This window comes from Excalfactoria chinensis, chromosome 7 (assembly GCF_039878825.1).
Source record: "Excalfactoria chinensis isolate bCotChi1 chromosome 7, bCotChi1.hap2, whole genome shotgun sequence".
Taxonomy (NCBI): Eukaryota; Metazoa; Chordata; class Aves; order Galliformes; family Phasianidae; genus Excalfactoria; species Excalfactoria chinensis.
Window position 1 is genome coordinate 12,839,665 of NC_092831.1, and position 16,836 is coordinate 12,856,500.

Consider the following 16,836-nt stretch of genomic DNA (forward strand, 5'->3'; position numbering starts at 1 on the left):
ACATAAACAGATGTGGAGACATTTTGATGCATTTCTGAAAAAAAAAAAAAAAAAAAAAAAAAAAGACATTTTGCTGCTCTATATTAGGATCTCACTCCAGCCTCCTTATCAAAAATATGATGCAAAAAACAATAGTCGCTTCATTTTCACTTCTCAATCTATCTGGAGAGCAGAAGGCACAGTCATGTACTAGATGAGGTAACATCAGAGCCTAACAACTGTTGAGAAAGTCTTGTGGAGTTTAAAATGCTGAAGAATAAGGGAAGAATCATCAAGAAACTATGAATCTGAAGGAAATCAATATGATAGTCTAAGATCTTGAAATAGTGTAGCATGTATTTTTATTTATTATTGTGGGCAGGTCGATTAGTACCTGAGGGAGACTGTCAGAATCACAGAATTGTAGGGGCTGGAAGGGACCTCTGGAGATCATCTACAAGCCAGCACAATGGATCAAACACAAAACAGACAAAAGATTCCACAGAAACAAGGAACTATGGAGCACTGTAGCAGAAATGCTAAGTCACAGCTTGAAGCAGTGATTGAGCACCTGGTGGGAAGGCAGGGTCAACCCAGGGGAGCTCAGGTGCGTGCAATGCCCCTGAATGACTGAAGGGGTTGAATCCCAGCTCTACCCCTTCTCAGACCTCATTTAAGGGTTGTCAGTGGAGACAAGGGTATCTCACTGGAGTCTCCTGCCTAGTAGAGGCTTTCTAAAGGTAAGTGGCCTTTCTTCCTTTGTTTCTGCATCCATGGCTACTGCATTTGGGTTTGCTCTCATTTGCTGCAGCCTGGCTTTGTGCTGCTTTGCTATTATTGCTCTATGTTACATTACAGGTACAAAAGGTGAAGCTGGTTTCCTAGTCTTGTCCCTCCTTCTTCTGTAGGGAAGAACCACCCTGTGAAAGAAGACCACAGCACTGAAAGTTCAGGGTATTTTCTGCATTTTTGGGGCTGACTTCTGTGGGTGGGGGAAGGACATGCAGACAGAGAGAGTGCCTATAGCTTAGGGTTTTGCAATGGAAAGGCATGCTGTTCAAGGATATCTCTACCAATTTTAACTAACCAGTGTGTCCCGTTCAGGCCAGTGTTATGGACAGCAACAAACAAGAGGACACTTTGTCTCATCAGTCTCATGGATATAACTTTCTGCTTACAGCTGTATTTGGCTAAGACCTGGAGGTGGTTATGGAGTTTGACTCAGTGGCCGGGCTTGGATGGGAGCCTTCTGGCTTACAATCCTCTGCTCCAACCATCTAATCTCTCAGCCCAAAGGAAACTGCGGTGTCCCTGTGGACTCTTGGTAAGACACCACAGCTTTGTTGAGTGCTTAACTTTTGATGGGGGTATTTGAAGGTTTCACAGATGGCATTCAGTGACTCTTCTCTCTTTCTACCTGGAGGCTGCCAAAGGATGGCAGCAAAGAGACAGATGTTAGAGTGACATCAGGGTGCGAGTAAAGGGGCATATGCAACAGGGTAAGTACTGCAATAGCTGTTGCTGTGAAGGAGAAGCACTCCATCCTGGAAAGCCAACTATATGGAATCCAGTCTCTTCTGCAGTTTGGTGCTGATAAAAGTGCTGCACTGGCATCTCTGTAATATGATACTCCAAAGCAAGAATATGGTTTGTTATTACATCTGTGGCCAGTAGGCCTTCATGGTGGTGGAGGAGACATCCTCAGCTATGGCTGAATGTTTAGTTTCCATGCCCCTTCTGTCCTAGGATGGCAGTCAGCAATAATTACTTCAGTGGTTTCTACCCTGCAATTCTTAGCCTCTAGGGACTATACACAAATCCAGAAACTCGTTCCATGCCAGCCCCTTCTAACAGGATGATGACTTCTAGTCTCTGCTGGGCTTCATCTAGATTCACATGGGAAAGCTAGAGAAGAAATGACAGTCTGCTGGAGCAGCCTTTGCCAGGCCAGATTTCTGTAATGAGCTATCTGCATTTGGAAACAACCCTGAACTGACAGAGAGAGAAACAATAATGAATCTGAGGCATATGATTTAATAAACCACCAGCCACAAGATCTAGATAGGAGAAGAAAATTGATCAGTAATGACAACTGTTATGTACAGGGGTGTTAAGAATACCACCTGGAACACCAGAAGATGGGCTGTGTCCTTTAATTCTGTTGTGAATTTCTGATAGCTAAGCATGCTTTTCTGTAGGACAAGAGAAGGGGTCATTTCACTTATTTGTTTTGTTTAACAGAACTCCCGTTTCTGACATAATCTTTACACTTTCTTCTCTAGTTAAGTCTCTCTTTTTCTTTTTCTTTCTTTTTTTTTTCTCCTTTTTCTTTCCCTGGTGTTTGCATGAACTCGGTGAACCCTCATCACGTGTGGCAGTGTTTATATTTGCACAGGCTGTTCTGTGTGTCTCTGTTTGTGTTGCCACCACATCTACATGGTTTGGCAGCAGCCCCACGGCTGTGTTTCAGCTGCATATAAATCAGCTTCCCTCCATCCCCCTGTGTTTCCATCTGTCTGTCTTCCCTGATTGCTCTGAAATGTTACAGGGCATGGAGGTTAGCCCATGGCTGAACCCTTCAGACAGAAATGGTACAAAACCAAACCTGAGTTTCTCCTCCTCAAATCTAACTCATCAGTCTGTGGAGGTGTGGGGTGTTAATGTTTTTGCAGTGACAAACCTCAAAGCAGGGACTAATCTCTGCTTCTGTAGTTTTATAGTCTGTTTCTCCCAAAACACTTCTAGAGAAGCTCTAAGGTCACCTCTGTGTTGTAGAGCAAATCCTTCCTTAGCTTTTCATTACGTGAAGATCTCTCTTTACTCAGACAAATTTAATTTTTTTCTGTCATTAATTATTACCTCCAATTTGATTGCTTCATATCTCATTCCTTCACTCCTTTCTCTGGAGAAGATGTGAAATGGGAATGACTGGAAGCATGGGGAATCGGAGGCGTGTGATCAGAGAACGGGATGTTAGGCAGAAATCACAGACCTTGATACTCTCCTTGCACAGATATGTTTCTCTAGATGTCTCCTCCCAGACTGAGTTCATAATGGGGTTAATCACATATGAGGTTGATTGAATTGCTGTGAGCCCTAGAGATAAACTTCTAGCTCAGAGTGTTTGTGTGATTTACTCCTGGCCATGTCTCTTCTCTTGCAAAATAGATGCCCCAGGGGAACAGAAGATTGAGCATGCTGCCCTTTGGCCATTGGCATATATTTGCCAATTCAGTAGAGATGACAAAAGATGAAGTGGAGAGTCCACGCCCATCTCAGGTAAAAGAACTGCCTGTTTCAAGAAGACTGGGAAACACTGATAGGACAAAATAGATGGGTGAAGAACAAGCCTCCTTTGTCTTATGGACTTCAGTCTAAGTGCCAGATCAATGTTTTCTCACCATAACTAGGTTTGATATTCTGCCTCCTCCTCGAGCATAAAGCAGAAAACAAACACTTCCCTTTAACCTGTAAATGCTAGGAGGGCTTTGTGTGGACGCTCTTCTTTTAGAAGGAAGAAAATTCCACCAACCTGATCTCAGGGTCACTGTAGACTAAGTTAGAAAAAGAGCAGATAAATTGAATTGGCCGCCCAAACCATCCAGATCGTACTTCACAAAGAATTGTGTGTTCTTACCAATCAATTGAAAAATCATCTGTGACTGTGGATTCTTGTCTCCTTCTAACATCTCAAATAAGGAGGTATCTGGGCTTGATGCTCTATCTTGCCTAGTACTCTTGCTCCAAATTTAAAGTTTTAAATTACAAAGTTGGATCTAATGCTCAATTTCAGTAGCTTCCAGGCCATTATTTGTAATGCCCATTCTGTTATTCAAAGAAATCTTTCCTTAAAAATAGGATCCATCTTTCTAGTAGCACTTGAGTAGCAAACTTTTACTGAGGTATGGAGGTGGCTGCTATTTCATTTTTGAGAGTAACTTCATTTAGAAACTCAGAAAGGGCAGGCAACCCTGAGATATGAATGTCCTCTTTGCCTTCCATCTGAAAAAGGGGGCGGGGGGGGAAATTAGTATTTCAGAATTTCTGATGTTCCAGACACGTCTGAGTAAACATGGCCCTTTATATTAAAAGAGTATATTAATGTTGAAGAGCTTGAGGCTGGGAATGATGAAGTCGGTCCTTTTATCCATAGACACTCAGGGGGAAGGCCTGTAGGGGCAACATCTTGGTGGGGGTCTATTATAGACTGCCTAATCAGAATGAAGAGCCCTGCTAGACCTGTTCTTTGCTAACAGTGAAAGACTGGTGGGTGACGTGAAGGATGGAGGATGTCTTGGGCAGAGTGACTGTGAAATTGTAGAGTTATCTATTCTAGGAGATGTCAGAAGGGTGACTAGCAAATCTGTTATCTTGAACTTCCAGAGGGTGGACTTAAACCTGTTCAGGATGCTTGTTGCAGGGGTCCCTTGGGAGTCACTTCTGAAGGGTAAATGGGTCCAGGAAGCCAGGATGCTCCTCAAGATGGAAATCTTAAAGGCACAAGAGCAGGCTGTTCCTGGATGCCCTGAGGTGAGCTGTGGGGGAAGAAGATTAGTGTGGATGAACTGGGAACTACTGTTGACTCTATGTAAGAAAAAGAGAGCCTGTGTTGTCTGGAAAAAGGGACAGGGTACTTGGGGAGATAACAAGGAAGTTGCTAAGGTATGCAGGGTGGAATTTAGGAAGGCAAAAGCCTTTCATAGACAGATCAGTTAACCTCAGGGTGCTTTACTCTCTTATCTGGAAGTCTGGGGTGCTATGCAGAATACGCCTCTGGTGATTCAGGTGGGACAGAGAGCTCCTCCTCCATCTGGACTGTCACAAGTGCCAAGATTGAAGATTTTGCCAGGGTTGGAAATGGAATTGATTTGTTCTCCTTAGACTAACTCCAATAACTTCAATAACCTTACTCCTGCCTGAGAGCATTAGAGGCTTTTCAGCTGGAGACGAGTTTATGGCTTTTGACTTTTTAATGTTCATGCATTTTATAAAGCCACGATCATTTTTTATTTGTTTATTTTTAATTGTGATTCTATAGAAAGGTCTCTGAAGTCTAGCAAAATTCCAGCTTAACAGTAGAGATTTTACTAGAGAGACATGTAAGGAGGGAGAGAAAATAAGAAGACCTTGGGAGAGATGGGTAAATATAGAAGTGCAAGCAGAGCTCTGTAAAAGCAGGTTTCTGACTTACACACTTAACTTTATCCATCAGCCTAGGGGCAAGTCTACAGCATGATTAACCTCCTAGATATCACTTGGCCAGATAATGCTTGGACCTGGTACAGTATGCAATGGCAGTCTACCATGCCAGCCATCCCACCTAAGGCATTTTGATGTCAGCATTGCTGAGACCCAGAAATGAGGGTGACAGGAATTCACTAAGCTGGGGAATTCAGTGCTGCAGATGGTGAAACACCTTCCAAACCAGAAGAGGTTGCTCTGTGTTCCAATATTACTGATGGTAAAGGTAGTGCCCCTGGTGGGATATGCTGTCTTTGCTGGGGTATGCATTAATATCCACTGTGCTTAGTGAGGAATTTCCCCTCTCCTGCAGAGTCTGGCAGCAGCTATTAGATTCTTTCTCCCTCAGTCCTAGGTCCCACAGTCTCTATTCAGAGGAGTTGGGCCGTTCTCTAACACTCCTGGTCTGCAGCAGCTCTGAAAGTCTCTTTCAGCTCATATGTGGGACCACTGGTAGGGTGTGGGTGCGTGTATCCCCATGCAGTGACACATCAGCAGGAGGGGACCTTGCTCTAGGGAAGCAAACACCAGTTTAGCTGGGTTACTGGAGCCAAAACCCTATAAAACTGAGTTTTCACTGAGAACAGTCCCTGCAATATGTGAATGCTGTATACCACTACCCCAAGCTCTTCCCAAGCCCCTAAAAGTAATGCAGTCCCTTGCAGAATAACAAACATATGTGTCAAACAACACAGGGGATCTGGTGTGTCTAATTTTTTTGTGTCCTCACTGCAGGAAATGTTGGGTGAAATGTTCTGGTCATCCAAAGAAGTGGCCCATGCAGCATGGGATGGCAGCCCCTTCTTGATCCCTGAGGCTTTGGTGCTGGGATCAGCATAAGGAAGGGCGCCAGAGAAAAAGTATGAGATTACCTCTCAGCAAAACCCTTTGGCCTGAATCACTGACATCTTTGATTTAAACAGTAATTTAAAACACGCATGATGAGAAGTCAGGGAAGGGATCCAGGAAGGCCTGGGGTCCAGCCAACCTGGTGTGTCTGCCAATTTGCTGTTCTGAAGGTAGGTTTGCTAGGAAGGGGCAGGACCATATCTGAAACCTGTCACAGCCTCAGCTAAGCCACAAGGCCCTTTCTCAGAAAAGATCAGTGACTGTATGCCTGTACCAGCATTGCTTTGCTGGATACCTACAGCACTGGTCATTAGCTCATCTGCACCAAAGCAATACGTATAGGGGTCTGGGTGAAAATTTTGACGTATCCTTTGCAAATGATCAGAAAGCCCAGTCAATGTAAGATGTATAGATATCCTTATGGTGGGGCTCAGTGATGTAGCCTGAGGGTGAGGAAGCAGAAAGGAAGGGAAGAAATGTGGATGAAATAAAGGAAAAGAGGAGTACATCAGGACATATGTCAGACAGGTTCTTTCCACTCTCATCTCTCCCAGACCATTGGTTTTTCTGAATGATATTACTGGCACCTGGCTCTTCTCATGAGGAAGCAAGGTAGAGCAGGGAAAATCCATATTAGCCAGTCCAAATTGCTTGATTTCAACAGGAGTGCTTGACTTTAGAGAAAGGTCTCTCCATTTGAATGCCACTGCAAAACTGATTTGGGCCCATTGCCAGTAGGATCCCAGATTTAGAAATATCAGCAACTTAACCTTGATGGGGAGAGAAGAGAGTTTTGGTCCTGCTCTGAGTCCAGACTGTGGCTCTGACCCACTGTGAGTGTCTGGTGACTAGCTGCCCTTTTGGTTCAGGTACAAAAGGTTATTCTCACACAAATTATCTTCTTTCCTGCTGGGCAATTTCAATTTCCATTCGGATATTCCTTGTGTCACTTTTCTTCTCTCTTTCTCTCAGGTCAGGTTCAGGTTGGAAACCTATTGCTCAGAGGGAGCAGATGGAAAAAGAGGTATCTCCTGACTTTGAATCAGATTCTGTATGATCATGGCTCAGTGATCATAAATCCTCCAGGGCCTGAAACCTAACAAGGGAATAAAGGAGGAAGCACTGTCTCTCTCAGATCAAAGTAAAGAGAAAAGTTGAGATGTAAAGGAGACAAAATGAGCTGCAGGGTATGCGAAAATCAGAGCTCCCATACAGCTTGCTGAAGACTGCCAAAATCAGGTTCTCCACAGCCATCCCATACCTACGCAATATGATGGGAGCGTTTTTAGATAAGATCAGATCCAGAGAGAACATGCCTGGCTCTGTTTCTTCCAGTGGAACAATATGGAAACCCACTGCTGGGAAACCATTTTTCCGAGCCAGAGAGGAGGCAGGGAATTGTTCTGTGCAACCATTCAGGAGTCTCCGCTCCCACGCATTCTCCCGCTTGCTGACACCCTGCCAGGACCGCAAAGGAGGAATTGATTTACATGCAGTAAGTCAACTAAATAAATAGATAAATAAAGCCCTTCCTACCTTGCCCAGCTAAGGAAAGGGAGGGACCAAGATCAAATTCAGTGGGTAGTCCTCTGCAGGTATGCTGCTGCTGCCTGAAGCTGGGCACTGGGTGCTGACAGCACTGGTAAATGTGATATTTATTCCCTGGGAGGGAATTTTGGACTGCTCTTTGTAAGGCTTGTCACTCACTGTCTTCTGTTCTTGCTACTGAACCCTGCTGCTTGAGATCCCCAAGCTCAATTGGTGGCTTCAGCAAATGTGTTCCTATTGTTTTAGTTCTTATGTAGATGAGCTAGGTCCTAAAAGCCTAGACTACAGAAGGATACCTCTTTGGCCTGAAGCATGTGCTCCCCTGTTGGGGCCAGTGTATGCTCTTTCCCCAAGCAATCTGACATAAGAGGGTTTGAAGGTATCCTCATTAACCTGCTCCTTCCTCAGATGTCTGCCCTGTAGACCACTATGTTTAATAGGTGCCATCCTCTGCAACTCCCACAGTTTCCTACTTCTGGCCTCGCTGATGAAGGAACTTCTCATGGGAAGCGTGGGTAATGTGAAGAAATACTTTTGCCCTTTGAAGCTTGCTCCTTTGAACCAGACTGACCATCCCTGTTTGGGAGTAGGGCATCTACAACTGTGCACCATTCTTTCATACTTCATCATGCCCTCAGCTGCCCACACAGCTGCAGAAATGCAGGGAATAGGTTTGTAGGCCATGATGTGCTCTCATGAATTATCTCTCAATAAAACAGAGATCTGGTGTTTGATAGCGCTACTGGGAGCAAGAGTGAGCTTAGTGCCTGAAACTGCCATATGACCCAAACACTTGGGTTTCATGGGGGCATTTAACTCCCACTCTATTTAAATACAAATGACCTTTTCTGCACACCACTAGTACCAGAACTGGGTCACTGAAGGGAACTCTTGTTTTACTTAGTTATAAAAGCTGCTCAACTGATGTTTCGATGAAGCTAAGGTTCTGCTTCTCCTGCTTCCAGACAACCATAGGAGTAAAGATGGGCTGGGGACAGAGTCAAGTTCAGGACATTTTTATGTACCAGGTAGTTCAGTCTAAGGCAACAATCAATAGCAAATTACAGCTGGAATAAAGATGATGAGGTTTACTTTACTTGGTTTAATACCTGCCATGGGGGCTACATGAGGTTAGGCTTCCCTAACCTTCAGAGAAAGGAGGTAAAAATGTTATTTATTGTCTGTTCTTATGCCAGCATTTTCCTTCCTTCTCCCAGAGCAGCAGGCGTGCTGCTCTTTTATCCCTGAAAAGGATAGGAGCTAGCCCCCAGGATACCTGCACCCAGAAATTGCTGCAAGAGCAAAGGAATCATTTAAATAAATAAATACTTTTAATACAAAAGCTATAGATAAAATGTATGGATTCAACAGCTACATCTGTTGTTTGTGTGTTGTTTCACACTGTTAACCCTGTTCCCTTTCTCCTTGCTAACATCCTTTCTCTGCCTTGTCCAAAGGCCCAGTGCTCTTCACTCAAACTAACTGGACAGCTGACATGGAAAAGTTAAATCAGGAACAAGTGTTTCCCACCTGTGTGCAGCTGAACACGGTGCACTTTGGTTTCAGTTCCGATGAAGCGCCAATGAGCCTGACAGTGCATCTGTTTTTCTAACTCTCTTGGTAAGTCTAAGGAGAGATATTCTCTCTCTTTGAAAACCCCACTTCTAATAAAAATAATTCATTCCACCACTGAGTAAAACCTCAAAATGTCCAAATTCCCTGTAAGTGGGTTTCTGACCTTTCGATGTGAAAGATGAGCTGGCACACTTCCCTGGGAAACCTTGCTTTGACAAAGCCAACCTGTTCCCGCAGGACCTCTCCAATCTGTCCGGGGTTCTTTGCAGCCAAAAAGCCCCTCTTGCCCCTTTCCAACCCTCTCTGTTTCAGCTTTACTGAAACAGAAGGATCCCTTCTTGCTTTCAGAGGGGAAATGAAACCAACTAGCCTATTTACAGAAGATCTTCATGGGAACGCTCAGGCCAAGAACGCATGCCAAACAGGGCTGGGGTAAGCTTTTCCAAGCAGCAAAAATCATAAATGTGGCCTCGAAAGAAAAAGAGAGAGTGAGGAAAAAAAAAAAAAAAAAAAAAAAAGATTAAAAAAAAAAAGGGCAGGTGCTATTTCAGCAGAGTTCCCAACTCAGCAATTTTCTTTTGAGCCTTTCCAGTACCACTGTTTGCTGAGCCGCCCTGGGCTGGGCTGCAGGGCAGGCCAGAAAGGACATGCACAGGCACTGAATGGCTCCTAACCTCCTGGCACACTCCCAGGGGGGCTTCTTGTTTGCACTGCCACATCTGTTTGAAATTCTGGCACATCTCTGCCTGAGAAATATGGTTTGTGGTGTCATGGCAACCGCTTTTTCTTGATCTGACAGGCAAGGAACTGTTAAAGAGGCCTGGATGTGCTGCTTGCGTATCTGGCTGCAGTAGGTAGAAAGTTTCTGAGGCTGCTATCATACACAAAACCTCAGAATCATTGCAGTTGGAAGAGACCCTTAGAGGTCATCTGGTCCAGCTCCCCACAGGGACACCTACAGCTTATTCAGGGTGCTCAGAAACTGGTTCAGCCTGACCATGAGTGTCTGCAGGGATGGGGTATTCACTACATCTCTGAGCAACTTATTCCTACATACAACCTGTGTTTTTTTTTCTACTGGCTTGCTACCTCCCACCCTACCATACCTTAAAGTCACAGTACTTGTGACCATGAGCTAGTTCAGAGGGGTAGATAAGACCATCAAACTTGCTCTTGAAATTTTAGAGATGTCAAGCTGGGCCCACTATCACTGAGCTACTAAATGCAAAGACAGACATCTCCCAAGACAAAACTCACTTGGGGTCAGAAATTCACTGTCCCTGCAGCAAGAATATTTATTTAATGATCTTCCAATATTTAAAGCAAAGTTATAAGAAATGAGGACAGTCTCTTTTTCAGCTGTGATGGGACAAGGGGAAATGGTTTCAAGCTGAAAGAGAGATTTAGATTGGATATAAGGAAAAAGCTTCTTACAATAAGGGTGGTGAGGCACTGGCACAGGTTGCCCAGAGAGCTGGTTGATACCCCATCCCTGGAGAGACTCAAGGTTAGGCTGGAGGAGCCCTGAGCACCTGATGGAGCTGTAGGCATCCCTGTTTGTTACAGGGGAGTTGGATCAGATGGCCTTTAAATGGCCCTTCCACCTCAAATGCTTCTGTGATTCTATGACCAGAGGGTAGATAGACAAATTAGTTCAACACTAGAATTGTTAATGTATTCTCTACATTCCAGCTGCCACTCCAGCCTGGGAAGTGGTGCTAATTAACACCCAATTGTTGGTATAAAATAAAATGTATTTGTTGGGTCTCCTAACCCAAGCCACACAAATCACTCATTTCTCAGTTGCTCCATGCCCTGTGCCACAGAGCTAGGGCCAGGGAGCAGAGGCCAGGCTCTCCTGCCAGTGCTCATCAGTGTGTGACACTTCCATGATGCGGTGTCAGCAGGAATGCAAACGTTTGGCAAAGACAAAGGGAACAAAGCCACCTGAATCTTTTCCTCTGGAAAGGAGCCTGGCAGCAACCACAGGAATGTTCCTCGAAGCAAGCGGCACCATAGAGAAACGGAAAAGGATGAAATCCTTGACACCAATGCCTGACTTAAAGCTTGAGGCTCTGCCCAAAAAGCATTGCATAGACAGTATGAAAGGACAGCAAGCACCTAGGAAAAGCATTTCTGAACGTTGGTACTGTTGGGAGCAGCAGGCAGTACCCCTGGGGGCAAGAACACAGCCTTCCTCCAGAAGCCAGCTGCCAAGTGTGACTTTCTGTCACTCTCCTGAGGGTGTACAAATTACAGCTAAGCGCTATGGTTGTGAACAGTAGTAGACTAATCTGAAAGCACAGAATTTGTTGTATAGCTGACAAGTAGGTCAGAGTCAGGTTATCCCCAAGAAAGAAATGGACTTGGCTTGGCAAGGACAAGTGAGTACTTGCAGGGTTGTTAAAAACTCGTGCTTCCCTAAAGAAAAGCATTAGCAAGCAGGGAAAGTGCAGCAGTGGATCCAATTAAAAACACACGCGGAGACAAAAAGAAAGAAAGAAGAAACCAGATTAGTTCAGAATGCCTTAAAAATATACAATGGGAGAATCCAGACTTGTTTGCCATAAACGAAGAGGCAATCACAGTACAACACAGGTGTCCAGGCCCGGAGGGAAGGCAGGGGAGAGGGCAGCCAGGCAGCAGAGAGAATAATTACAGATTCCATTGAGGGTATCTGCACTTATTTTGGGATATTAGTCCAGCTTTGTTATGAGGACTCCACTTGGAGACATGCCATGGAAGAAACACTGAAGAAATTCTGGCTATCGCTACCCACTAGGGTGAAAGGAGTTGGAGTCTCTTCCTAGCTCTGACACCAGCCTCGAGGGTAGAGCATAGCCCAGTGAGCCTGTGCCTCAATTTCCCCATCAAGTTTCCCTTCATACAATACTGTTCATTATGAACTTTCCTAGATGCTCTGAGATCTCTGCAAGGAAAGCAAACTTAAAGTAGGACAATTACCACTTTATATATTTTTTCCTTGAGGAAAAAAAAAATCTTAAAGAGGCACCATCCTCAGTTCTGATCATCCCAAAGACTTCACAAAGCCACCATGCATTCATGGGTACCAAGATGCCTGCTGAGGAGAGCTGATAGCTGATTACACACATTTGTTGAAATAAATGCAAGATCTCCCCAAACCAAATTCAAAGCAAGCCCCTCTCCAGTGACTCAGCCCAAGGCAGACCTAGCAAATTCCTTTGCTTTTGCTCTGCTTGTATTTGTTATGCTTCTCTATAAAAGCATGGTGTTAAATTGACTGATAGCTGTTTAGGAGCAAGGTCTCTTGCTGTCTTGGTGATAATGAATCATCAGCACAGTGTATTAAGCTTGGTTGGGTCTTCCTTAAACCACTGGTAGAAGGAAGAAGAACTGAAAAATAAAGCACAAGTGTACTCCAGGTTACTCACATGGAGTTCATGTCTGAGACATCCCAATCTAATGGCAGGATCGCTGCTGTAAGGGATGGTCTCATCTGAGCACTTCAGATCATTTACATGGTTTCTGGAATGATAAACTTCAAAAGTGAAGAAAATTAGGATCAAGTGGAAGTTGTTCTGTGAGCAAATACACCACTGAGAGATGAGGGTGAGAATAGGTGTTGACTGACCTCTCCTAGACAGCATGAGATCAAGTCCTCACTGAATACACAGGAAATAGAGGATTTTGTACAGAGAAAAAAATTGGCCACAAGGAAGGACTTACCCAGCTTTATTTTAGATGGGTGTGACATGGAGGATGCCATCTAAACTAGTCCCTTCAGCTCCCATAATCTGTATGAATGTAGGCAGTTACTTTCAGATGTGGTGATCTCTGCTCAAGTCTCCACTGATTACATCCCAGTGGGCTGTAGAGAACACTTTACACGATTAATTGAGATGGGTCTGTCAGCACCCCATCAGATGAGCCCCATCCAAAGTCTGTCAGTCCTTGGGCAGCAATCCAGCACCATCCAACTACCAGCTGGAATTGCAGCTTAGGCCAGGACTGTGATGAAGCTTGAGGATGCCCTGCACTGTGGTCAGGGCAGGGTTGCAGCAAGGATAGGGAGAGAGGGGTATGCCCAAAAAAGGAGGTAAACGTGACTCAAGCCTTTACCTGACAATGCTGTCAACAGAGAACAGGAGTTGCACTTCTGAACCAGGAGGTATTTCTGGGAGCTGGATGTTGCTTGGGGTAGGGCAGTGCTCTAAGGAGAGCTGTGAATGGAAGGCGAACCATCTGCTTATGCCTTAGGGATTAGGTATCTTGCAAATGAGCTGGTTAAGATAATTTTTTCTTCTGAACTTACCTGACATCAGCCACTCTCAAGATATTTAAAAGGTACTTGGCTAGGAAAAACACAGGTGTGTTCTAGTGCAGCTGTGCCCATCCTGCTCATTTAGGGGCTTGGAAGGGTTACTGACTCTTCCAAGAAGAAAGCTGTTTGCTCTGGGACAGGAGATTGATGAAAGTGGAGAGGGGGTTGACACTGAGGGCTTGTGTGGTCCAAGCTGAGCTGGGAGTCAGCAGGACTGTGGGGTTTCCAAGCTCCTGACTCAGCTTTTGACCTTTGGCAAGTCATTGACCTGAGTCAGAGCAGCTGGAAAGTCGAATAAAAACTCAGTCTGGCAGGAAAAGAAGAGATGCTGCACTGAGCTGATCCATTGTTTCTCTGTATTTGGGCAAAATTTGGTTTAAAGGTACACATGCCCTGAACTGATATGAGTTCCTCAGGAAATAGTGTGACTTAAGATCAGTCCCCCGTTGCTGCTCCAAAGTAACATAAAGAATGAGAGGATAAATGAACTCACATTAGTTCTGTGATCAAGACATATGCAATTTAATGAAGTGGAAATCTTGATGGATTTGTTTTTAACTCTCCAGTTAGGATTTCTCATGGGGAGATGGAAGAAACACTAATGAGAGGTTAAATTAGTTTTTGCAGCCTTTCTTTTAATTAGGTTTTAGAAAGGAATGGTCTATTAAGAAGGGATGGGGTTGGAAGTGCAGTAGAGGGAATAAACCAAGGTCAGAAATTTCATCTGTGTTATTGCTTTTTCTTACATAGAGTGGGGCAGGATGCCATTTCCATACTCTAACTGTAAAACAAGGCAACCATATTTGCTCGCTTGGAAAAGTTTTGATGCAGTCTACTCACATCCATATTGTAATATAATCCAGATAATCCATGAAGTCCAGTCATGTGGATGCTCTGAGGCCACTGCAAGGGGAATCAAAATCTCTAGAGACCTCTGGATAGAAGATAAGAATTTCTTCTCTCCTAATTTTTCTTCTGTCAGGCTCTATACAAAACAGAATGGAAAGCTGGCCTTCCTACAGACATATTTCCCCCACTATTTTCCAGCTCTACGTGAAGGTTTGGGTCAGATGTTATTTGATTAATTCTCTTACCTTGGATTGTATGGGAATGTCACTAAGCAATGTGGTCTTGAACACTGCTGAACTCTCTTTTTTTGCTGCTCCTCATGTCAAGACTAGTTGTGTTGAAGATGAGAAGTTACATTTCACTGCAAACTAAAATAATCCCCAATTAGTGTTCATCACCTGTAAGGCTTGGAATGGGAGGCACAGTGATTCAGTGAAACTTATTGTTCAGTACAGCTCATATGGAGAGTACTGCATAGGTATAGTGTTTCCAATTAGAGGTCTGATAGTAAAAGAAGATTCATGGACAATCTCAGCTATTAGCAGAAAAATGCTGGCCCCAAAACATTGAGGGCACTGGCCCAGAGAGAGACAGACATCTCAAGGCTCTCTCAGTTCCACCAAGTTCTTTAACCACATGGCTTTCATTAAGAAGCCCTCAAGGCAAGTGTTTGGCCTTCCCTTCTCCACTGACCCTTTAAACAGTTAACAGCGCTCTATATCTTCCCTGCAGCAGAAGCAATTCCCAGACGTTGAAGCATTTTCATTGCAAAACACAGCTTGGGATTCTGGACTCGGTTATTTGTTTGGAAGATGTAGACAAAATGAAAGTGTAGCAAACTCATACCAGATTGGATCCACTTCAGAAGCTGCCAAACAGCTGCCAGTGCTGTTGGGTCAGAAGAGCTTGCCAGGCTGTTCCCTGGGGCTGGGGGTAGGTTTTAATGGAGGAACCTGGGATCTGGAGATGAACTGTACAGCTAGCCTGGAAGAGAATATGCTGTCTACTGTATTTTTCCACCTGCAAGAATAAAAACATACCCCCGTCCCCCTTTCCAGGCCAAAAGGCAGCTGATCCAGAGCACATCCACAGCAAAAACGCCACTGAGCATTCTGCAGTTACTGCAGCATCACTTCAGGGATCTGTGCATGTTCTTTCATCTAACTTGAAGAAAAAGAAGAGAAAGGAAGAAAAAGTTCTCTGGATGCTGAGTAGCTCAGCGCTCTGTTGAAGGACAGGGCTGTGGGTCACCCCTTTCAGGTGACCCTGAATAGAAACATTAGAGAGTGAGTAGAAGCTGTTGGTAAGATCGAAGGTCTAGCAGGCCTGGGTGAACAGACTTCCTACCTTACTAAGCAATGCTGATGTCAGCTTTTACTGCACAGGCTATAAAAGTAAACTGTTGGAGAGCATGCGAGATGTCCGGTCAGCAGGTGGTCCATGGCTACAGCACAGGGCTCTTGTGTTGCAGCTGGAGAAAGAGATGGAAAGGCAGAGAAAGGAAAGGGAGGGAGAGTGATCCAGCTCAGGTACTTTGGCATATTCCACTACCCTGAAACAAGTTAAAAAGAAAAAACAACACAAGCTGAGAGCAGTACTGAGGTTCAAAACCCTCCACAAAGAAACATAAAGAAAGATCTTTATTTACTGGATTTAGATCTGAAAGGATTTTTATTTCATTGCTAAAACATACAAAAGACAGGGAAGCATCTTCCTCTCTTTAGGAGCTTATGAGAGCTCACCTCGTAAATCTGCCTGCTCAGAAAGGTATGAACTTTTCCATATGTTGTTGATAATGTATGGAAGCTTCTCCTGGTCTCATGTTTGTTTGGAAGGGAGCTCTCCTTCTGTTATCAGAGATTAAACAGAGACAACAGAGAAGTCCAACAGAAGTGAGATGAAATTGGTGAACTACAGCGCAAAGTGGGTTGGAAAGAACTTCCTCAGGGACTGCTTGAAATTTTCCATTAGAATCTTTTTCAGTGGAAAAATGTGTCTTTCAATAAAAGGAGAATTGCTTTGTGTTAAGTTATGACCAGTCAGGGGATTCAAGTGGGAACTCTTCGGACAGTATCTTCCAGAGGCTGTCACTGAAGATCACTGTGACCCCATCCAGTTCTTAGGGTGGGCTTGCCATGTGAACTGTGTTTCTCACAAAGCACCATGGTGATACAACTTCCATGGCACATGGCATTGTCTCAGCAAGAGGGGGGGAATGACACTGCATCATGAGAGAAGTGGGCAAGGCAGGAATGTCAGCTCACAGGGAAGAACAGGGACACAAAGCATACCAGCTACAACTCCCACGGGGGAGCATTTCTGAACTGAAATGGAGGGCTCTTGGCCAAACATTTTCATTGTTTGGTAAAGTCTCAACATTTTCCACAGGAAAAAAAAACCAAAAACAAAACAAAACAAAAAAACAAAAACAAAAAAACAAAAACACAATGCAAAGGAAAAAAAAAAAATAAAAAAAAAATCCAGCCCAGATT

At 44.2% G+C, this 16,836-nt stretch overlaps 1 long non-coding RNA gene across 1 annotated transcript; it reads left to right on the forward strand.

The window, feature by feature from the left end:
* Positions 1-832: 832 nt before the first annotated feature.
* Positions 833-4,472, forward strand: LOC140254546 (uncharacterized). The gene is made up of 4 exons (XR_011904256.1): positions 833-933; positions 1,160-1,303; positions 3,148-3,258; positions 4,363-4,472. It is a non-coding gene; the product is annotated as an uncharacterized lncRNA (long non-coding RNA).
* Positions 4,473-16,836: the final 12,364 nt, after the last annotated feature.